At 40.6% G+C, this 23,847-nt stretch overlaps 1 protein-coding gene and 1 pseudogene across 2 annotated transcripts in view; one reads left to right on the top strand and one right to left on the bottom strand.

The window, feature by feature from the left end:
• Positions 1-3,735: 3,735 nt before the first annotated feature.
• LOC149747829 (uncharacterized) lies at positions 3,736-23,841 on the bottom strand (annotated as a pseudogene).
• Positions 22,692-23,847, top strand: part of FAM135A (family with sequence similarity 135 member A) — a 123,553-nt gene continuing 122,397 nt past the window's right edge. Inside the window, exon 1 of one of the 2 annotated variants that reach the window (XM_089921718.1) lies at positions 22,692-22,829. The gene's annotated coding sequence lies outside the window, so the exon portion shown is untranslated. Of the gene's footprint in view, positions 22,830-22,866; positions 22,941-23,847 lie in introns of those variants that run through there. The other variant, XM_089921719.1, reaches the window with a different exon arrangement.

Here is a 23,847-nt window from a genome sequence, read left to right on the forward strand (position 1 = left end):
TCCAGAGAGCAGTCAGGGCTGGGGGCAGATGCAGATATCTTTAGTGTGAGCTTGAAGCCAGGGGAGTGGGTAAGGTCTCCTTTGTGATACGCACAGGAGAGAAGGAAGGGGGTGAGGGTTGAGCTGCAGAACATCCTCACTTAGGGTCTGGGCAGAGGGCTAAGGTCTGTGACAAGGGACCAGGGGGATAGTTGGAGCAAAGCCACCAGGGCTTTGGAGAGCCTGAGTTCGGGAGCACAGATCAATGGTTAGCCTCTGTCAAAAGGAGGACACTCTTCCCACGAGAGAGGAAGAAAACTGTAAGGATGTGTGTGGGAGCAGATAAGTTTGTAGACTGTAGTTGGTAAAGCCGAAGAGAGTTCCCATCTGATGCTTTGATTTTGTCTATGAAGTAAGAGCAAGGCCACCTGTAGCCAAATACAGGAAGTCAGTGCAGGACCGAGGGTTAGGATCAGTTGATGACAGGAGGGCGGCCAGAGGTGTCCCTTTTCAAAAAAAAAAAAAAAGCCTCATCGAGGACCCAGCAGATATGGAATGAAAAGTATGAACTATAGTATTGCAAGTAAAAAAATTTTTTGCCAAGGTTTTTTCTCAGCAATTTTTCCAGTGCTCTGAATGTAGAAAAAAGATCCAGGGTGGAGAATTTGAGGTAAGATGTGGCATGCAAAATTCGTTACATGGCTACTTTTACCATAAAACAAAGTATAAAATAACCAAAGTCCATTTCAAGATTTACCTGGCACTGTAGTATTGGCTTAGGATACAAAATACCTGTATCCCGCCTCACATTCCTATTGTCTATTGAAAGGATTTTAATCATTTAGTAAAATCACTCATAGCATACAATGAAAAGTATTTCCTAGAATTTTTTAAAACTAATGAGAAGGAAGCTTGAATATGCTGATTAACATGGAAGCTAGTTATTGGGAAAGGAAAGATTATTGTTTTAATATCCTTTTGGTTACTCTAAAAGATTCCCAAACTGATAGTATAACATGCTATATAAAGTACAAGGCTTACTCATAGAAACATCAGTCTCATACCTGGGTTTTCCTAGTTAGTATAAATGTCTGGAGGATTTTTAATCCTCCACCTGAATGGTTTAAAACTCCCAGAAAGCTCACTACACAGCATAAAAAGACATCTTAGAAATAATTATTTCAAGTTGTTTATGCAGACAAGCGCATTTCTGTTCACCTTCAGCATTCAGCAGTTTGTTGTAAATTGGTTGGAGTGAAATTAGGAAATCTCTTCAATGATCATTTCAAATATACAATGTATTAAATACTTTAAACATCATTCACAAAACAACATTAGGGCATAAGATTGACAGTAAAGCTCCCTAATCAATAGAACCATTAACTTTCCTTCTTTCCAAGAAGTCAGTTGTCAATACAAAAAAATATGTGAAAGAAATGGGTCAGTGAATGAGACGTTAAGACAATTTGTTGAAGGATAATGAATCAAACTGAGGGAAACAACAAAAAAAGTGAGAATAATGATTAGCAATAAGTGGATTAATGCAAGTAAAAGTAAGGTGCATTGTATTAACAAACTTATAAGGCAAATTCTGCAGAATAGACAAACTCTCAACAACGAGTCCATGAAGGAAGAGCTGCGTCTGGACACCAGTTTCAGATTCACGTCCACTAGCTCAGGAGGCAGCAGCGGGCTGCCGACCAGGGAGAACCCAAAAACTGAAGCACCCCTTCAGGTCCTTTCTCCTCATTTCCTCCCTTATTTGACGTTATATCTGAAAACAAATCAGGTCAACGAAAAACAGTGAAAGGCCACGTTGGGAAGGAGTTTGTGATAAGGCAACAGACGTGTTCGTGTGTTTAGAAGAAGAAAAGGGAAATACAGGTCCTGAAAAGAGCTAAACTGGGAAGATAATAACTTAGTTAGAAATGATGGAGAAAGACACTTAGTCCTCAACACGGTGGTGTTGTTTGTGTGGCATGTGATGACTTCTAGGAGCCTCTTGCTGTGGATCACCTGGGTTAGATATGGGTGTAAATGATTTTTGGAATCGTGTTCTAAGTGGATATCATATCACAAAAAGCCAATGGCTCTCCAATAACTTATCACATATGTGGCATCTCTACTCATTATCGGGGGAGAAACTCTGATTTGACCAAAGTGCAATATGAAACATGCCTTTTTTATTCTACAGGAGCCCATTCCTCCTTACTAGTTAGGTTTTCCTAATTACCAACACTTGTTTATCTGAAACCTATGCAATCAATCCTTTGTCAGTTCCTTACTACTATTATTTGAATTTAAGAAAGTTCCAATGCAAAGACAATTTAGGTTACAATTATATTTGGAGATGAGGGTACTGAAAATCTATGAGTACTTCTGAAAACCTGGCAAATGGTTGGCTCTCAGTTGCTTTCACTACTTTATTTGATGCCTAGTCAACTCAACTGGGGTGCCCAAAACTCCCTATTTATTCTCAACTTCTATTATACAAACTAGTTTAATAAATTAGTTAGCCTCTATTGTTCTAAGTTCTTGGATTTTTTCACATCACAACTCTCCACTTTCCAGTGTGTTATTTCCTGTTATGAAAGGATTCAAAGTGATTTGTTTTTTTATTGTTGTTTTTTCAAGAGAGGGAGGCTCGCCAGTGGTACTTGGGGATATTTCGCAATGCTAGTTCCTTCCTGTATAAACACACACACACACACACACCCACTCAAACACACACTGGCCCTGGGTAAGAAGTTGCCAAATTTCTCAGGTCTTCAAATCGCCCTTTCTGGCTCTTTTCTCCTCCTTGTGGAAGCACGTCCTGCCCTTGAATTGTCCCACATCCTGGATTCTCCTCTCTTCCTTACAAACTGTGTGGCACGGGTCACAGCCCTCGTGCTCCTGGGTGACAGTGGTCCACTTCTGCAAGAATGCACGCACTGGGTAGCAAAGCAAAGGGAAGAAGCGGGCTGGCCTCTCAGCTGGCAGCCTCAATCTTTCTGGGACACCAGGGCTTCTCCTTCCTACAAGTTACATCCTGTCTGTAGACAGACTGGCCCAACAAGGTTGTATCTGTTGCAGTGAAACTTGCCCCAGAGGGTGTGTGTTGGAGCAGAGGGGTGTGGGGAAGGGAAGAGGTGAAATAGGAAGTGGATTCTCAACAAAGAGTTAGAATCCAGCCCATCAAAATCCTACATATACTCAGTCAAGGAAACCCTAGTGAGTTTTTTCCCGATATTTTGTTCTAGAAGAGGGCAATATTAGCATATTTTAGGAAAGAAAACCTTGACTTTAGTAAAATATCACTAAGTGAGAGGTACATGCTTATGATATATGATTAAATGTTATGTTATTGACAAAAACGTTATTTTGAAGTTATCTCATACACTTAGGTTTAATGAAGTCTTAAATACATAGAAGTATTACAGGCACATATTAAAGAAATACGAAATAGGGAGGCTAGGTGGCGTTGAAAAACAGACATTCAAATATTTCAGATTGCTCATTCCTTGTATACGTCTGGTTTTATGTGTGAGAGTGTTTGTCACCCTATTCAGAATACTTTTTTGTCATTTATTTATTTTTTTAAATTGAGGTATAGTTGATTTACAATGTTGTGTTAGTTTCAGGTGTACAGCAAAGTGATTCAGTTATATACGTATATATATATAGTTTTTTCTTTTTCAGATTCTTTTCCCTTATAGGTTATTACAAAATATTAAGTAGAGTGCTATACAGTAGGACCTTGTAGAATACAGTGACTTTTTTTTTTTTGCGGTACGCGGGCCTCTCACTGTTGTGGCCTCTTCTGTTGAGGAGCACAGGCTCCGAACGCGCAGGCTCAGTGGCCATGGCTCATGGGCCCAGCCGCTCCACGGCATGTGGGATCCTCCCGGACCGGGACACGAACCCATGTCCCCTGCATCGACAGGCGGACTCTCAACCACTGCGCCACCAGGGAAGCCCAATACAGTGACTTTTAATAGTACTTGTGGAATCATTTTTTTTTCTAGCCTGTGGAATAATTTATTGTGGAACAGCTGAAAAGTTGCTCTAATTTACTAACACTTCAAAGCATTGTTTATTTTCTCAGGGAAAGAGCTAGAAAGATTTGTTCCAAATTTAAAATGTCACCCTGGTAGTTTAATATTCAAAAATGAGTAAGTACATGGAGTTACCAGTGATATTTTCAAATTCATATTCTGGCTTTATGTACATGACTGGGTTTTTGTTTGTTTGGTTTTTTTGTTGTTTGGCAAAACCATAGCAAGTATACCAAAGTGAGCTAACAGTCTTCATTCCAAAATAATTTCTGAACCATATGGCAAAATTTTGATACAGATGACTAAATTTGCAGTCATGTTTCATTATTATTAACAGTGAAACCAGTGAGAGAGCTAGGCTTTAGACACAAATTAATACCTTAATTATATGAACTTACATCAGACAATATAGATATCATCTTAAAGTACTTACTCTTCAAAAAATAAAATAAAAAAAAGATCAGCGATTAAGGGAAGAAACAGATTGAGTGACACTATATGCCAGCCAGCCAGACACTGGGCTGGATGCTTCACATACCTTAGGTTATTTAACAGTCTAGTTATATAGGAAAGTTTTTAAGTTGTGGAAGTTTTCCTTTTCTAAGCCAGCATAACACTTTTTAAAATTTTTATTTTATTGAAGTACACTTGACTTACAATGTTGTGTTAATTTGTGCTGTACAGCAAAGTGATTCAGTTATACATATATATACTTTCTTTCTCATATTCTTTTCCATTATGGTTTATCACAGGATATTGAATATAGTTCCCTGTGCTCTACAGTAGGACATGCTATTTATCCATTCTATATATACTAGTTTGCATCTGCTGTTACCAAACTCCCAATCCATCCCTCCCCTGCCCTTGGCAACCACAGTCTGTTCTCTATGTTTGAGTCTGTTTTTCTTTCGTAGATAAGTTCATTTATGTCACATTTTACTTTATTTTTTTAATTTAATTATTTTTATTTTATTTATTTTTGGCTGTGTTGGGTCTTCGTTGCTGCATGCAGGCTTTCTCTAGTTGCAGTGAGTAGGGGCTACTCTTAGTTGCGGTGTGCAAGTTTCTCATTGCAGTGGCTTCTCTTGTTGCAGAGCACAGGCTCTAGGCATGCAGGCTTCAGTAGTTGTTGTGGCTCATGGGCTCTCGAGCGCAGACTCAGTGGTTGTGGCACATGGGCTTAATTGCTCTGCGGTGTGTGGGATCTTCCCGGACCAGGGCTGAAACCCGTGTCCCCTGCATAGGCAGGATGATTCTTAACCACTGCACCACCAGGGAAACCCCTGTGTCATATTTTAGATTCCACATATAAGTGATATCATATGATATTTCTCTTTCTCTGTCTAGCTCACTTCACTTAGTATGATAATCTCTAAGTCCATCCATGCTGCTGCAAATGGCATTATTTCATTCTTTTTTATGGCTCAGTAATATTCTATTGTGTATATACCCCACATCTTCTTTATCCATTTATCTGTCAATGGACACTTAGGTTGCTTCCATGTCTTGGCTATTATAAAAGTGCTGCTATGAACATTGGGCTGCATGTATCATTTTGAATTAGAGTTTTGTCTGGATATATGCCCAGGAGTGGGATTGCTGGATCATATGCAAGCCAGCATAACTCTTGACTACTCACACGTTCATAATGCAGAGATCATTTGCTCTGCCCTATGTTTCTGTTGCACAAGATTTTCTCTTTTTTAAGTCCTATTTCTTTCTTTTTCTTTTTCCCGGTACGCGGGCCTCTCACTGTTGTGGCCTTTCCCGTTGCGGAGCACAGGCTCCAGACACGCAGGCTCAGCGGCCATGGCTCACGGGCCCAGCCGCTCCACGGCACGTGGCATCTTCCCAGACCGGGGCACGAACCCGTGTCCCCTGCATCGGCAGGCGGACTCTCAACCACTGCGTCACCAGGGAAGCCCTAAGTCCTATTTCTTGAATCACCAGCTGCCTCAGGCTTGGTGTGGAGCAGTCTCTGAAGGACTGGGCTAGTATGTCGACTCACCTTTCAAAATATTTCCAGTACAGGTCACTCCTTCAGCGTCCCAGGTGCCTAATGAGTCGTGCTCCTCTCGCAGCCAACCAGACAGGATATCAAAGTCTCCTTTATCTCTCTGGGTGGATACAGAGCCATTAAGCTTAAACATGCCCTTTGCCAACAGACTTGAGTGTGGGGTTTAGTTATTAACTTGGTGAGCTTCCACCCAGCTAACTATTCTAGGAAATAATTTGGTGAGTCAGGTGTTTTTATATTCATATTTCAGCAAACCAGTAGTCTTTCCTGAGCACTGTGGCTGCAGGCTGAATGTCCCAGAAAGCTGTCCATCTCGACACAAGCTCCATGGCTAACAGACAGAAAGGTGCATTGTCAACAGTATTAGTTTTGTTTTCTTTTAAACAACATTGCCTTCTTTGTGATAAAAGGTCAGTAAGCATTTGTTCACCTCAGCTTTGATGAGGCTGTGAGCTGTTACCATAAAGCACGGAGCAGCATCTTAACTTAGGGAGTGTGGAAGTGGGGATGGGAAGTGAGAGTCTATGATTCAGTGGGATGGAAACCTGAGAAGTTCCTCCTCTGCCGGGAAGAAAGGCTGCACTGGGAGCATCTGCCTTTCTTCCCACTCCGAGCAAAGACTAGACTCCCTGGTACGTTCTCCTTATGGCAGCATATGGTGTGACAGTGCCAAGTGAGACAGCTCCAGGGACACCTCTCCCTTCAGCCAGACACAACACCTGATCCAGAGGAAGAGCTGTAGGGAGGAAGGAGGAAAGGGTGTGAGGGGCACAGCAGACTGGGCACCTTCCCTTCGCCATCAGAGCAAATGGAGTCAGGGCTCACCTGCTCGGGACCTGAGGATGCTCGTAATTCATACAACACCATAAACAGGACTTAACTTCCTAAATGTAAAGACATAAGGGAAGTTTAATCGTCTGTATGAAAAAGTTCTCCTGAAATCAAATGAGTTGATTTTGTATTCAATACTTCCTGGGCAGTAGGTGCTGAACCAAGCACCGTGCCTACTTTTGCTACCAACAAAGCTCACGACAAGTCCAGAAAGTTGCCATTGTTTCACCATTTTACAGATGAAAAATTTGGGACAGTAACTTGCCCAGAGTTCCATAGCTGAGCCAACATTTAAAGCAAAGTTTTGTTTGTTTCTAAGACCCAGAACTATAGACAAGCATATTATATTGCCTGTATAGTAACTGATTAAATAAAACTAACATGACTAGCGTGTATCCTGCATATCTAAGCTTACAATGAATTTGTATTATATATATAATAACTTATTTTGATATAAAAATTTTACCATTAAAAAATCACAAAATGATGTTTCAAAGTAAACGTTCTTTGACAATGAGAAACGACACTGACAAAACATGGGTAAAATTCATAATACAGGCAGCATCAAGATTCAGTTCAAACAAAAGCTTTACAGACAAGCAAAAGCTAAAAGAGTTCAGCACCACCAAAGCAGCTTTACAACAAGTGTTAAATGAACTTCTCTAGGTGAAAAAGAAAAGGCTACAACTAGAAACAAGGAAATTACAAAGTGAAAAAGCTCACCGGTAAAGGCAAACATAGAGTAAAGGTAGGAAATCATCCACACACAAAGCTAGTAGAGAGGTTAAAAGACATAAGTAGTAAAATCATCTGTATCCACCATAAGCAGTTAAGGGATACACAAAACAATGAGATGTACAATATGATATCAAAAACAGTAATTGTGAGGGAAGGAGAGTACAAATGCAGGGTTTTTAAAATGCATTTGAAATTAAGAGATGCAACTTAAAACAATCACATATACATATGGACGGCAATACAAAAACCTCATGGTAACCACAAACCAAACCACTGAAAGTCACAAAGGAAAAAAAAGGATTCAGATTTGACAAAGATGGGTTGTGAGGTCTCAGGCATTCTTTGTACTTCTCTCTATATTTTTATATAAGTGTGAAATATTTTACATGGAAATATATTTATAAAAGACAGATCACTACCCGTCTGGCAGAACTTCTGGCCATTATTTTCACCTTGATGATGCCCTGGGTGACCATGTGCCTGGGCTCACAGGCATTACCAAAAATAATAAAAAGAAAAGCTGGGAGCTAAAAGCCTATCTTAAGTAAATTTTTCTGGGAAAATATGAAAAGACTATGGCCAGATTATTTTAGCAATAAATTCTTCTAAAATCCCATGTGATAGAATATACTATTTTTAAAAGGCTTCTAAATTTATTTTACAAATTTAGTAGAAACCTGATACCCATAAATGACAAATGCAAAGGAAAGGAGGGAAGGGCACAGAGGAAGAAGGGAGAAAGTAAGAGAGAGAAAAAAGGAGAAAAAATTCAACACAATATCCTTTATCAATACAGATGGAAAAAACATTAAATAAAATTCTGCCAAATGAAACTCAAAAATATATTAAAAGAAAAATCAAGCCCCACCAAGGAAATTTTACTTTCATGGAGTGGAAGGAAAGTTGAACATAGGTGGCTAGACATACAACACATGGCATCTATAGGTCAAAGGAGAAAACTTAAATAGATATCAAAAGGGTACCTAATAAATCTAACACCAAGTCTTGATTTTTTCAACACCCACAGCAAACTAAGAGTAGTAGATGGATATTTCTCAAATTTGATAAAAAATATTTTCTTTATATTAGTTAAGGGAGAACTATTGGCTGGAACAGATAAACCCTGAAATCTCTGCAGTTTAATAAAATATGTTTATTCCTTATTCCTAGGAGGTCCAGCCAGTGGCATTGTCAAGGAGGTGAGGAGAGTGTGGCCTAAGGAGGGTAACGTGTGATGTACTGTCCACGTGGTCACTAAGGGTCTCTGTCACCTTTAGTACATGACCTCTAAGGCTACCCTTAGAACTGACATCTAACCAGCAGACAGGGAGAGGGAGAAAATCACACATGGGAAACTTTTGATATGGGTTGGGTCAAGAAGTGGTACCCATCACTTCCACTAATATCCTGCTAATAGAACTTAGTCACATGGTTGCTTTTACTATGGAAGTGGTGCCTCACCTGAGTCTATCCTCCTGGGCATCACATAGTCTTCCACTGCTCTTCCCACACAGACTATTTACCCCTTCACAAGAGAAACAGTCCAAAATCCCGTTCAGTCACTGTATCCAACTCAGGATCAAGGATCTCCAAATGATGGTCTTCTCCATCTGGTAAGGATGTTGCCTAAGAGTCCAGATACCTATGAACAAAAATGATAAATTATCTTTCTGTCTTCCTCCCCTAAATACACACACGCACACATCACTACATAAAACAGGGCTCCTGCTTTTTATATACAGCTAATTTTATCTTTCATTCTCATCCTATTGTTTTGGTTCTTTCACTATTATAAAGGAATCTTCCTGCTGAAAAGAACAAAGAACAAACAAATGCAAAGCTCATGTCTAAACAACAACTGGATCTTTACTGGGTGACAAGTGGTAATTCTTATCTCTGGAAAAGCCGCCTAAAGTAGCATTACTTAAACACTCCCCCTGACTCCATTTGCCCCAGGCATGCTTTTGCTCTTTCTGCCAGTATTATTTCCACCCCTGATTCAGACTTTAGAAGCCTTGCTGAGAAATCTGCGGTTGACCCTAGAGAGCTACCAAAGAATTTTAATCACAAGCTTGATAACAATGAAATTTGCATTTAGAAAAGTCACCGGGGGATGTGGAGCGTGGCTTGAAGGGGCATCAACTGAAAGCTGCAGACATTCAGAGTAAACTGAAAAAAAGAAAAAGAAAAAGAGATAGAAGAAGGAAAAGAAGAAGGGTCAGTTGGGGGCCTTGTGATTATCAATGAAATAAATACAGTTTTAGACAAATGACTCAAGGGACCTTGAACATATCAGCTCAGGAATGTCAAAGCTCTTTTATTTGCCTTGTGGAGATAAAGGAGAAGATAGGCTAAATAACAGTATCTTCATCAAATTTAAAAATCATCAATTAGGGCTTCCCTGGTGGCGCAGTGGTTGAGAGTCCGCCTGTTGATGCAGGGGACACGCTTTCGTGCCCCAGTCCGGGAGGATCCCACATGCCGCGGAGCGGCTGGGCCCGTGAGCCATGGCCGCTGAGCCTGCGCATCCGGAGCCTGTGCTCTGCGACAGGAGAGGCCACAGCAGTGAGAGGCCCGCATACCGCCAAAAAAAAAAACAGACACAGGCTGGCTCAAACCTTTTCTACTTTATGGAAGTATTTTTGGGAAAAAAGAGTTTCAGAAAGAGTATCTTCAATCTTTAATCCCTTCTACTTTCCTATGTTGATGGTATGGTAAGGAAAATCTAAAGTAAAAATTACCTGGGAAACTGGTTCCCCTTATTTTACTAAGAGACTAGAAAACCCTAGGTCCTTGTCTTAGTCTGTTTGTGCTGTTATAACAAAATACCATAAACTGGGTGACTTATAAACAACATAAAATTATTTCTTGTAGTTCTAGAAGGTGGAAGTCCGAGATTAAGGCATTATCAGATTTGACATCTGGTGAGGGCCCACTTCCTGGTTCATTGATGGCATCTTTTCACTGTGCCCTCTCATAGCAGAAGGGACAAGAGAGCTTTCTTGGGTTACTTTTATAAGGGCACTAATCCTATTCATGAGGGCAGAGCCCACATGACCTAAGCACCTCCCAAAGTCCCCACCTCCTAATACCATCACCTTTGGGGTTGGATTTCAACATACAAATTTTGGAGAGGACACAGACATTCTACCATAGCAGTTGTATAGTACAGCATCTAGAAAAGGTGGAAGGAATCTCAGGCAGGGGTAAGAAAGTGAACCCAAGTGCCAAGACTGAAATATGACGAGTTTAGCTAAGGTAAAGGCTAAGTTGGAAAGGTAGGTAAGTTCTAACTTGTGAAAGGTGTTTAAGAAAAATCTAATGAACATCTGCTCAGGCCAGAATGGAGTACCAAGGACTGGATTTACTACTCCTCTGGCCACCAACCATTTCCTGTATAAAGCAACTAAAAGAATTTTTTTAATAGAAAAGAAATAATGGTTTTCAAGAAAAAGGATATCAGGCAATAATCCCCGAGAGACAGGAAACAAAGGAAATGAGCCCTAAAACTGCTCTAACTTACGGCATGGAGAGAGTACCCAGAGTGTGGATCAGGGAGGGGAATGCAGGCAAAGCCTGGCGAGTTCCTGAGTTGAAGAGATGCAGCAGGAGTTGAGGAGGCTGTAGTAGGTAGAAGTCGCAGGGTAGAGGCCAGATAGTAAATATTTTTGGCTTTGTAGGGCTCTTAAAGTTTTTGTCATATATTAAAAAAAAAATTAAAAATGTGAAAACCATTCCTAACTCATAGACAATATATAAAAGGCCATGCGCTGATTATGCCAGGGTCTTAGTTTGATACCCCTGTTCTAGAGGGAGAAAACCACCATGTGAGATGAAAATTACACTGGATAGGATTAACAACAGAGTAAACATGCAGAAGGAAATATGAGTGAACTTTAAGACACAGCAATAAAAACTGTCCAAAATGAAACTCAAGAGAGGAAAAAAAAACTAAAGAAAAAATTATTTTAAAAATAATTGACGGGCTTCCCTGGTGGCACAGCGGTTGAGAGTCCACCTGCCGATGCAGGGGACATGGGTTCATGCCCCGGTCCGGGAAGATCCCACATGCCGCGGAGCGGCTGGGCCCGTGAGCCATGGCTGCTGAGCCTGCGCGTCCAGAGGCTGTGCTCTGCAACGGGAGAGGCCACAACAGTGAGAGGCCACGTACTGCAAAAAAAATAAATAAAAAAATAAAAAATTGACTATATAAAGCATAAATAAGTTGTAGGACTGCTCTATGTTAATTAATATATATGCAACTGTAGTTCTCAAAGGAAAGAAGGATAGAGAGGTATGCTTGAATAAATAAAGGCCAAAAGTATTCCAAAATATCATGAAAAATATAAACCCATAGATCCATGAACACAATAAACCTCAAGCATGAAAAATATGAAGAAAACCACACAAGGACACATCTGTTGTTTAAATTGCTTAAAACAAGGAATGAAGGAAAGATCTCAGACACAGAGGAAAAAGGGCACATTACACAGCTAGGAACAAAGATGAGTGTAACCACAGATTTCTTGTTGGAAAGAAGCAAGTGAGAAGATAGTGGAGCAGTGTCTTTAAAACACTGACAGAAAAAAATGTCAGTCTAGAATTCTGTACCCTGTGAAAATATCTTTAAAAAACAAAGGTGAACCTAAAAACAAAACAAAACAAAAAGGTGAGGTAAAGACATTTTCAGACATACAGAAGCAGAAAGTATTCATCACCAACACACCTGCATATAAAGAATGTTAAAGGAAGAATCTCAGTCAAGAGGAAAATGATACCAGATGAAAATCTGAATCAATACAAAGACAAAAAGAGCACTAGGCATGATGACTCTGTGAGTAAATACAAAAGAGCTTCTCTATTTAAATTTATTTAAAAAAGAATTGACTGTATACGGCAAAAATAATAACAATACATTGTGAGGTTTGTAACATGTAGAAGTAAAATGTGTGACAATAGCACAAAGGCTGGGAGGGGAGAATGAAATTATACTGTTGTAAAGTTTTTATACTACATATTAATAGTGTAATATCACTCGAAAGTAGATGGTAATAAGTTTTAAATGTATATGATAAACCTTAAAGTAACCTCTAAATACCAGAACAAAGAGTGACAGCTAGTAATCCAACAAAGGAGGTACAATAGAATTATTTTTAAAAATTAATGCAAAATAAGACAGAAAAAAGAAGACTGAGACAAAGAACAAATGACACAATTGAAAACAAATACCAAGATGGTAGATTTAAACCTAACAGTATCAGTACTGACACAAAATGCAAATGATCTAAACACGCTAATTGAAAGGCAGATTGTCAGTTTGGATAAAAAACAAAGATATATCTAAATGATACCTTCAAGAAACCCACTTTAAATATAAAGACACAAATATGTTAAAAAGTAAAAGGACAAAAAATGATATACCATGGTAACACGAATTAAAAGTTGGAGTGTTTGGGACTTCTCTGGTAGTGCAGTAGTTAAGAATCCGCCTGCCAATGCAGGGGACAAGGGTTCGAGCCCTGGTCTGGGAAGATCCCACATGCCGCACAACAACTAAGCCCGCATGCCACAACTACTGAGCCTGCACTCTAGAGCCCATGAGTCACAACTACTGAAGCCCTTGAGGCACAACTACTGAAGCCCACGTGCCTAGAGCCCCTGCTCCACAACAAGACAAGCCACCACAATGAGAAGCCCCTGCACTGCAATGAAGAGTAGCCCCCACTCACCACAACTATAGAAAGCCCGCGTGCATCAACGAAGACCCAACGCAGCCAAAAAAAAAAAAGTTGGAGTGGTTATATTCATACAAGACAAAATAGACTTCAGAGCAAAAAATATCATCAAGGAAACTGAGGACCATTTGTTAATGATAAAGGGATACATTTATTGTGAGAACTTAATGATCCTAAATACATATGCACTTAATAAGAGGTTCAAAATGAATTAAGCAAAAGCTGATAAAACCACAAGCATAAATAGCAAACCCACAATTATAATCAGAAATTTCAACACCCAGTTCTCAATAACTGATAGAACAAATGGATAGAAAACCAGTAAGATATAGATTGGACCAATACTATCAGTTAACTTAACATAAATAGCATATCTAGTATGGTCCATCCAATAATAGCAGAACACACATTCTTTTCAGGTGTCCACAGAATATTTATTAAAATAGTTTATATTCTAGACCATTTTAAAGTATCAATAAATTTAAAAGGATTCAAGTCATACAAAGTATGTTTTCTGGCCACAATGGCATAAAATTATAAATAAGTGAAATATCTCTAAAATACCCTCAAATATTTTGAAACTAAATACTATACTTTTAAATAACCCATGGGTTAAAGATGGAATGAAATGGGAGATTAGAAAGTATTTTTAACAGAATGAAAATGAAAACAAACACGATCAAAATTTGTGGGATAAAGCTAAGGCGGTATTTAGGGGGGGAAAATCATACTACTAAACACCTATACAGAAAAGAAAAAGAGTTCTCAAATTATACATTTTCAATTAAGAAACTAGAATAAGAACAGAGTTCAGAAGTAGACATACATGGGCTTCCCTGGTGGCACAGTTGTTGAGAGTCCACCTGCCGATGCAGGGGATGTGGGTTCGTGCCCTGGTCCAGGACGATCCCACATGCCGTGGAGCAGCTAGGCCCATGAGCCATGGCTGCTGAGCCTGCGCGTCCGGAGCCTGTGCTCTGCAACGGAAGAGGCCACAACAGTGAGAGGCCCACATACCACAAAAAAAAAAAAAAAAAAAGAAAAGAAAAAGAAATAGACATACATATATCAACACGATTTTTCCACGAAGGTGTGAAGGCAATTCCATGGTTAAAGAATAGTGTTTTCGAGTCAAGTACCACAGTGTTCATTGCAGCTCTATTTACAATAGCCAGGACAGGGAAACAACCTAAGTGTCCATCAAAAGATGAATGGATAAAGAAGATGTGGCACAGATATACAATGGAGTATTACTCAGCCATAAAAAGAAACAAAATTGAGTTATTTGTAGTGAGGTGGATGGACCTAGAGACTGTCATACAGAGTGAAGTAAGTCAGAAAGAGAAAAACAAATACCATATGCTAACACATATATATGGAATCTAAAAATAATGGTTCAGAAGAACCTAGGGGCAGGACAGGAATAAAGACGCAGATGTAGAGAATGGACTTGAGGACACGGGGAGGGGGAAGGGGAAGCTGGGACGAAGTGAGAGAGTGGCATGGACATACATACACTACCAAATGTAAAATCGATAGCTAGTGGGAAGCAGCCACATAGCACAGGGAGATCAGCTTGGTGCTTTGTGATAACCTAGAAGGGTGGGATAAGGAGGGTGGGAGGGAGATGCAAGAGGGAGGAGATGTGGGAATATATGTATACATATAGCTGATTCACTTTGTTATACAGCAGAAACTCACACACCATTATAAAGCAATTATACTCCAATAAAGATGTTTAAAAAATAAAATAAAATGCAGCATTGGAACAAAAAAAAAGAATAGTCTTTTCAACAAATGGTGCTGGAACAAATGGATTATTACATGCAAAAAATAAAAAGAGAACATCAATCCATATCTCATACCATATATAACAACTCAAAGTGGATTTTAGATTTAAATGTTAAAACTTTTATAACAAAACATAGGAGAAAATCTTTGTGACCTTGAATCAGAGAAAAACTTACTAGTTATGACACCAAACACACAATTCATAAAAGAAAAAAATTGATAAAATAGGCTGTCAAACTTAAAGCTTTTGCTCTTCAAAAGATATTGTTGAGAATGCAAAGACAAGTCACAGACTCAGAAAATATTTGCAAATCACTTGTCTGTTAAAGAATGTACAGTAAAATTGACACAACATTGTAAAGCAATTATACTCTAATAAAGACGTTTTAAAAATTAATTAATTAAAAAAATAATGATAGAAATTAATATATTAGAAAGTAATAAGAAAATGAATACATAAAACCAAGAGTTCAGATTTGGCATAAATACATTAAACATACTATTTGCTTGCTTAGCAAAAAAAAAAAAAAAAAAGAATGTACAGTATATCCAGAGTATATAAAGAACTCTCAGAAATCAATGACAAGAAAACAACCCATAACATAATGTATGAAAGATTTAAACAAACACTTCACCAAAGTTACATGATGACAAAAAAACTCATGACAAAAATGCTCCCTCCAGACATTAGTTATTAGAGAAATGTACATTAAAACCACAGTAAGATATCATTATATACTTAATCGGATACTAGCATTAAAAAGATTGACCATACCATGTTGAGGATGTAAAGTAACTGAAACTTTCAAACACTGCTGTGGGAATGTAAATTAGTACAAATCAGTGGGAAAACAGTTTGACTGTTTCTTTAAAAATTAAACATACACCTACCGTATGACGCATTCATTCCATTCCTGGGTATTATCCAAGAGAAATGAAAGTATTGATATATGTCCATACAAGTACATGTAAAAACATTCATTGCAGCTTTGTTTGTAACAGTCCAAAACTGGATCATGCCACCACCACCATCAGTTCCTACACTGATGCCCTTAACCCCCAGCAAGACTGTATTTGGAGACAGGACTTTTAGGAGGTATTTAAGGTTAAATGAGGTCAAAAGGGTGGGACCCTAATCCAATAGGATTGGTGGTCTTGTATGAAGAGGAAGAGATCCCTCTTTTTCTCTCCATCATGTAAGGACACAACAAGAAGGCAGCCTTCTGCAAGCTAAGAACAAAGCTCTCACCAGGAACTAAACAGGCCAGCACCTTGATCTTGGACTTCCCAGCTTCCAGAACTGTAGGAATTCAATTTCTGTTGTCTAAGCCACCCAGTCTATGGTGTTTTGTTATGGCAGCCAGAGCTGACTAACCCAGCAGACTACTACTGAATGGTAAAAAGGAGTGAATTATTGGTATGTGTAACAACATGGATGAATCTCAAAATAATTGTGCTGAGTGAAAGAAGTCAGACAGAAGAGTAGGCATTGTATGATTGATTCCATTCATATAAAATTCTAGAAAATGAAATCTATCCTATAGTGAAATAAAGTAGTTTGGTGCTTGCCTAGGGATAGGCATGGGTAGGGAAGGGGACAGGATATAGGGTTACCAAGAGGCTCAAGGAAACTTCTCATGCTTGTGAATATGTTCATTATCTTGATTATGGTGATGATTTTACAAGCATCAACCTACCAAATTGTACATGGTAAATAAGTGCAGTTTTTGTCAACTGTATCTCAATAAACTATTTTTAAAACTTAATAAAGTTTTGCTTTAGCACTTGTAAAATTTTCATCTACAAATTTCAATCTTGACAATATACCATTTATACGATCATTTTAAACCAGCTAAAAATTAGTAGAAGATATTTTTTACAGGAGTAACTTAATAAAATCCTCTGTCAGCTTTTAATTCCGACATCCTACATGGTGATAAAGCAAGAAAAAAGAAAAGCAACTGCCAAGAACATTTTTCCTTAACTTGTAAAAGCAAGTACAAAGGCATATGTTCTCTTAAAGGAGTTTCTACAAATAGAATCACCCCAAAGCTAACTATTTTCTCATCTCCCAGATCACTTTAAACTACTTTTTTTCTGAATAATTTGAAAATAGTGGTAGCTTTTAAAAACAATGGAAATAATGAATGAAATTCATATTTCCTAATACAAAGAAGCTTTTACTTTCAATACCTGAGACAAATTTGGCAACTGTTACACATTTCAAATAAATCTAAGGATAAATAAATTTGGTAGTTACCCAAGAAAAAAATAAAACATAATGACAACTATAATACAGAAAAATGATTTTATTGTAGTTTTTTTTTCTTTCTATTGCATTCCCATCAATGTTCCCAATGCAGAAACTAAGAAGTGGAAAGAAGAGTTTTCCACTGAAGACATTTTAAACATGTGAAGTTAATTTTGCATTCTCTATGGTCTGCAAATTGACATAGGAGTTTAGAATTGTATCTGTTGCTTTTCAAGAGGAAATTAAACACTAATTATGGACACATTATAAGTTCGATTCATCCCTTAATCTTCCATGACTTCTCATTATTCCTGCCAGTGCCAGGAATAATCAGAAATGTATACCTTTTTTTTTTTTGTAAAAGATCTTTGTAATAATTTCACAACATTCTCGTGAAGCAGCTTCTTATTATGATACCCAACTTATAGATCAGGAAGCTAGAAAAGAAAGTTATGCAAAGGTTAAGGTCACAGATATTAGAAAACTGTTTTGATTTTTTGATTATGTGTTCAATCCATAAAGTTGCAAATACAGCTGTGAGGTTCCGGGCTTAGGTAAATGGGAGGGGAGGAGGGTCATTAACAGACACTAGAAGGTTGGTAGGGAGATGGAGCTGTGTGTGATGGGGAAAGGAGAGCAGGATGAGTCTGGGATGTGTTGAGTAACAGGAGTCGACAGGATACCTCAGTGACAGGGCCTGATATGAAGCAGAAAGAAGTTTTGTGACTGGAGTTAAGGATCATGACTTGAGATAAAAATGTGAGTCATTAGAAGAGTGAGATAGTTGCCCTAATATGTTTGCTATCACAGATCAAATGGCATCTAGTGTAAATATTATCTTTTTAAAAATCATGTTACGCTTCTAGCATATGAGGAAGAGAATAATTCAGAAATAATTTCATTACTGTCACATGATGCTAGATAATTATACTTCACAGGAATGATTCGGTGGGATGGTGGTGGAGAGAACACCTTCTGTCTGACAGATTATCTCTGAGTGATCCAAGCAGACACTCTGTCTTTAGGAAATCCAGATAATCGGAGCTGCAACCAAGGAGTCACTGTTTACCCCTTTCACACTGTACAGCAAACACTTGTTTGTATTTTAATCGATTATGTAGCTATCAAGGTTTTCTTTTCTGTAATATCATCATTAAAGTCTGTGTACAATTTAAAAAACTGTATCATTTAACATAGATTCAAACATTTTTTTCTTTAATACATTTGCTAGCTTTGAACTTAGAAGAATATACTATATAAAGTCTTCTTTCCCTTCCCTCACCAAAAGCCCAGCTCTCCAAGTTTCCCTCAGAAGCAAACAACATTATCAGAGAAAGAAAGGAAGGAAGGAAGGAAGGAAGGAAGGAAGGAAGGAAGGAAGGAAGGAAGGAAAGAAAGAAAGAAAGAAAGAAAGAAAGAAAGAAAGAAAGAAAGAAAGAAAGAAAGAAAGAAAGAAAGAAAAAGAAAGGAAGGAAGAAAACTTTTTTTTGAGGGTTTGCTATTACATTACAGGGAAGAAAAACTTGGTAATTGAGTTTTATATTGTGATTCCTCCAGAAAGACCATGGCTATTAAGTCATGAAATAATGTTATGACATTAAGTTGTGAAGTAATACATTTGTCCTTCTGGTTTGTAGTTGTTACTAAACCATGAAGGAAGTCCTGTAATGAAACTTTTTTTTTGCCCCATCTCATATTTGTTAAGATTATATAACCTTTAAAAAACTTACCTTGAGTACTGTGGGCACTTTCCCAAATGTCTGCAAATGATTAAATCTATATTTTACATGGAGACAAGAGTGACTGCCCCAGAAGGAATACTCCAGTTAAGAGAATACTACAGTTAGAAGGGTTTAGTAAAGATTCAAATACATTCTATGCCAAAGTGAAATCATGTAAACCATAGATAGTAAACCACAGGATAGAAAGGATTCCAACTTTGCATCCTTTGAGCATGCATAGCTTGGATAGAAAATGACACATATAACATAAAACTTAGTTTAAACGTTAATGTGTTAAGTGTGACACAAAAATGTTAATTAGCAGCATAGAGGCTGACTCAAAACCTTGGGAGATAAATGGGATGTAAATTTAGAGTCACAAATTTTCTAAAAGACTTTAGATACCATATAATCTGATTCTCTTGTTATGAGAGAAACTGAGACCTAGAGAAGGTAGGATTACACAGATTACACAGACTCTTCAGATTACACAGTGTATTGCAGATCTAGAACTTGAACCAGGTAAACTGATGCCTAGATCAATGCATTCTGCACTCTAATAGTCTGTATGTCAGGAGATATCATAGTTTTTCTAATTTTAAAAGAGTATTCTTCTATTGACAAATCATTTCCAGGAAGTCTTGTCTAAACCTCTAGGTTAGTTAGAAGGGAGCTCCTTTTCTGGACTCCCAACCAACCTTCTGCCTACCCCAATTTTAACTCCTTGGTACAACTTTTTGACTTTAGAGGTGCCTGTCTCCCCTTACTAGATTGTAAACTCCCTGAGAGTTAGGAGTGACTCTTAAACCTCCTGTACCCTAGTAACTAGCACAGTGCTTGGCATACATTGACTAGGTAATGAAAAAATACTAAATTGATCTTTCCTTGAAATCCTTCAAAGGCTCACCATGATCTGATCTTTGCCTGGTTCTCTAGCGTCACACCTCCAAATTGTGGCACCAAATTGCTTAGTCTTAGTTCTGTGCAAAGATCAGTTTCTTGTTGCATGGTTTTGTTTAAGCGATCTTTTCCTCCTCTATTCCTCCTCCCCCCTCCCCACCCCCATACACACATATATTCCACTGCATTAACTCTCTGGAATCATTTCCTCCTGGAAGTCTTTCTTGACTCATGACCTCTCCCAACCTAAATTGGATTAGTCCTCTTCTGAGCTCCAGTAGTTCCCTGTGCACACATCTCTGCACTACACACATCACATCATAAGGCAGTTATGTAAACACTCCACCCACGTGCTGTTTTATTCATGTTGGTATCCTCCAAGATTAGTATGCTCTCTGGCACATAGGTGTTTTAAAAATGTGATTTGAACAAAAAGAATACATTAATAGGGAAGGAATCTTGGCACAGGGTGAATTTTAGGGAAGACATAGATATGGAACTGCAAACTATTGGATATTTAGGACATTTTCCTAAGAGAGCCAGAGCTAAAAAAAAAAGAAAAAAAAATAGGAAAAGGCCTTCAGTTGTGAGGCTACAATTCAAATCGCAAAACAAAAAAACCTTTACGTGTAAGGATAGTAAAATGCTATTTGGCCGTTTTTTAAAAAGACAGAGATTAGGAACCAGGAAAGCAAGCCATTCATGCAAATGCTAATATACTGGTTATCTTAGGGTAACAAGGCACTTACAGTCATGTTAACAAGACATAGTAACACAAAGAAACACCAGAGGTTAAATTATATTCAAAACCTGTCCCCCAAATGGTCTAGGCCAGGGGTCCCCAACTCTTGGGCCACAGACTGGCACCGGTCCATGGCCTGTTAGTAACCAGGCCGCACAGCAGGAGGTGAGCAGCGGGTGGCAAGTGAAGCTACATCTGTATTTGCAGCCGCTCCCCATGGCTCGCATTACTGCCTGAGCTCCGCCTCCTGTCAGATCAACGGTGGCATTAGATTCTCATAGGAGCACAAACCCTACTGTGAACTGCGCATTTGAGCCATCTAGGTCGCATGCTCCTTGTGAGAATCTAATGTCTGATGATCTGAGGTGGAGCTGAGGCGGTGATGCTAGCACTGGGGAGCGGCTGCAAATACAGATTATCATTAGCACAGAGGTTTGACTGCACAGAGACCCTAATAAATCAATTGCTTGCAGACTCATATCAAAACCCGATCTGTGAGTGGCAAGTGACAAGTTGCATCTTACGGAGTAGAGTGGACATAAGCAACACACATCGGGGGTCACTGTCCCCATCACCCCCAGATGGGACCATCTAGTTGCAGGAAAACAAGCTCAGAGCTCCCAGTGATTCTGCATTATGGTGAGCTGTATAATTATTTCTTTATATATTACAATGTAATAATAGAAATAAAGTGAACAATAAATGTAATGCACTTGAATCATCCCAAAACCATCCGCCCCCGTCTGTGGAAAAATTGTCTTCCAGGAAACTGGTCCCTGGTACCAAAAAGGTTGGGGACTGCTGGTCTAAGCTACAAGGCATCGGTTTTACTCCCAAATCAGTGCACAAAGCTTTTTCTTTCCAATTCATTTTTATTGTGATAAAATATACATAAAATTTACCATTTTAATCACTTTTTTTTGTTGAAGTATAGTTGACTTATAATGTGTTAGTTTCAGGTGCACAGCAAAGTGATTCAGATTTATATACATATCTTTTTTCAGATTCTTTTCCTTTACAGGTCATTATAAAATATTGAGTATAATTCCCTGTGCTATACAGTAGGTCCTTATTATCTGTTTTATATATAGTAGTGTGTATATGCTAATCCCAAACTCCTAATTTATCTCTCCCCCGCCCCCATTTTAAGCACTTTTAAAAGTACATATTTCAGTGCTATTAAGCACACTCATATTGTTATACACCCTCACCACCATCCACCCCCCTCAGTTGTAAAATACCCGCCGCAGCCGCAACTTCCTTCTTCTCAACTTTGCTTTTGTAACACACTGAGCTTTCCGCACCACAAAAGGTTCTTCTGGGTTAGGTTCAGAAACTGGGGTGAGTGAAGTAGATCACTGAAGGATTATCCTTCACGGGCTCCGTTCAGGGAACCTAAGAGGTATATTCACTTCGCCCTCCAGCCCTTTTCGGCATCAGTAACCGAGCAGTAACCATAGCAACACGGACACCTGCCCACCCCCCCCCCCTTAAATGCAGCAACCGAGTCTCCAACGGCAGCTGTCCCTTCCTGCTGCGCAGAGTGAGCAGCGCGGGGACCGGGCTCTTCATCCCGGACCGCAGGCAAGAGGTGAGGAAGAGGGAAGAACGAAGGACGCTGTGAGAAATACAGCTCAAGTCCCCGCATTCCCTCTCCTCACCCGCCGCTGGGTGCCATTCCCAAGGCGCTCACCCTTCTCACACCCGCAGCCGACCACTTCCAAGACGCTCGCGCTTTTTATTGACGCAAACGTCCCGTTCTCGCGGGAGGTTGGGAGCGGGAGCCCAATAGGGCGGACGGAGCTCTCGAAATCTCAGTCGGCTCTGGAGCTGGAGCGGCTGCCCGGGCGCTCGGAGCGCGCGGGGGGCGGGGCGCAGGCCTGGGGGGCGGGGCCTCGCTTGGAGAGAGGAGGGCGGACGGGGGCGGGGCCGCGCGGAGGGACCTGTGGCTCCCAGGTAGCGCAGCCGGCCGGGCTCCCTCGGGACCGGGCGACTGCGCATGCTCGCTGGCCGCGCTGGGCCGCTCGTCGGGCGGCGTTGACGAGCCGGCTCCTCAGCGGCGGAGGTTGCGGTGCTACGATGGCGAGGTGAGGGGCCCGCGGCGGGATGGTGCTGACCCGGGCGGGGCCGCCTTCTTGCAGCGACACCACGGGCTCCTTCGTCCGACGGGCAGCGGCGGAGGCCGAGCCGGGCGAGAGGTGAGCCGCCAACGTCCTCCCGTCCCAGCTCGCGACCCCCGCGACCCCCTCCTTGTCCTTCCCGCGGGCCCGGCGGGAAGCGGCCTCCTCTGCGCCCGGTCCGCCCTCGCCGCTCCGGCCCTCACCGGCCGTTCGGGTGGGAGCCGGCGCCGGGCGGCTGAAGGTCGGTGGGGACGGCAGTGCGGACGCGCTCGGGGTGCGGAGCCGCTGTCCCCCGTGCCCTCACTCCTGCCCCCGCGACCCGGTGCCCCCGGCCCTCCAGCCTCGGCCCCCGCCCGCACTCCTCCTGCCCGCGCCCCCCTGCGCCCCCTCCTGCCCTTCGCCCTCTGCCCATCCTCGCGCCTCGCTCCCGCCCGTGCCCCCCTCGCGGATCCGCTTTTCATCCCCGGTGGTCCCCCGTAGGAGGCGAGGTACCCCTTGCGCGCCTGGACTTCTCTCTCCCCCTCCCCCCCGTGCATCCCTGGGCCGGCTCTTCCCTCACCGGCCAGGCTTCCTACTCCGCCGCCTCTGTCATTGCTCCCTTGGCTCTCTGCTCTTCCCATTAACCCCCTTCGGTACTTCACCTTCTCTCTCTTGTGTGAGTTTCCGACGGTGTGTTTGGCTTTAGCATCGCTCTGTGCTGGAGTTCGTTCTACGCCCCTCTCGCTGCCTGAATCCTTCCCTCTCGGTCCCTACTTCATCGCTTCCGTTTGACGGCCCCTGACCTCCAGTTTTCTCCATCCTGATCCCATCTCTACTCTCTAATCTTGAGCTTTTTTTTCTCTAAAACTTTTTCTTTTTTCTGTTTGCATAGGTCGAGCCTCTTAATGCCAATCCGTTTTACTTCTTATTAAATCTCTGAAGAGTTCTAGTCTCTTTTACTTTCTACCTAAACCAGGTATCCACTCAGTGTACTTAGTTCAGTTGA

Source organism: Delphinapterus leucas, chromosome 12 (genome assembly GCF_059928025.1).
Source record: "Delphinapterus leucas isolate spDelLeu-1000000601 "Yukka" chromosome 12, BTC_Dleu_Yukka2, whole genome shotgun sequence".
Lineage (NCBI taxonomy): Eukaryota > Metazoa > Chordata > Mammalia > Artiodactyla > Monodontidae > Delphinapterus > Delphinapterus leucas.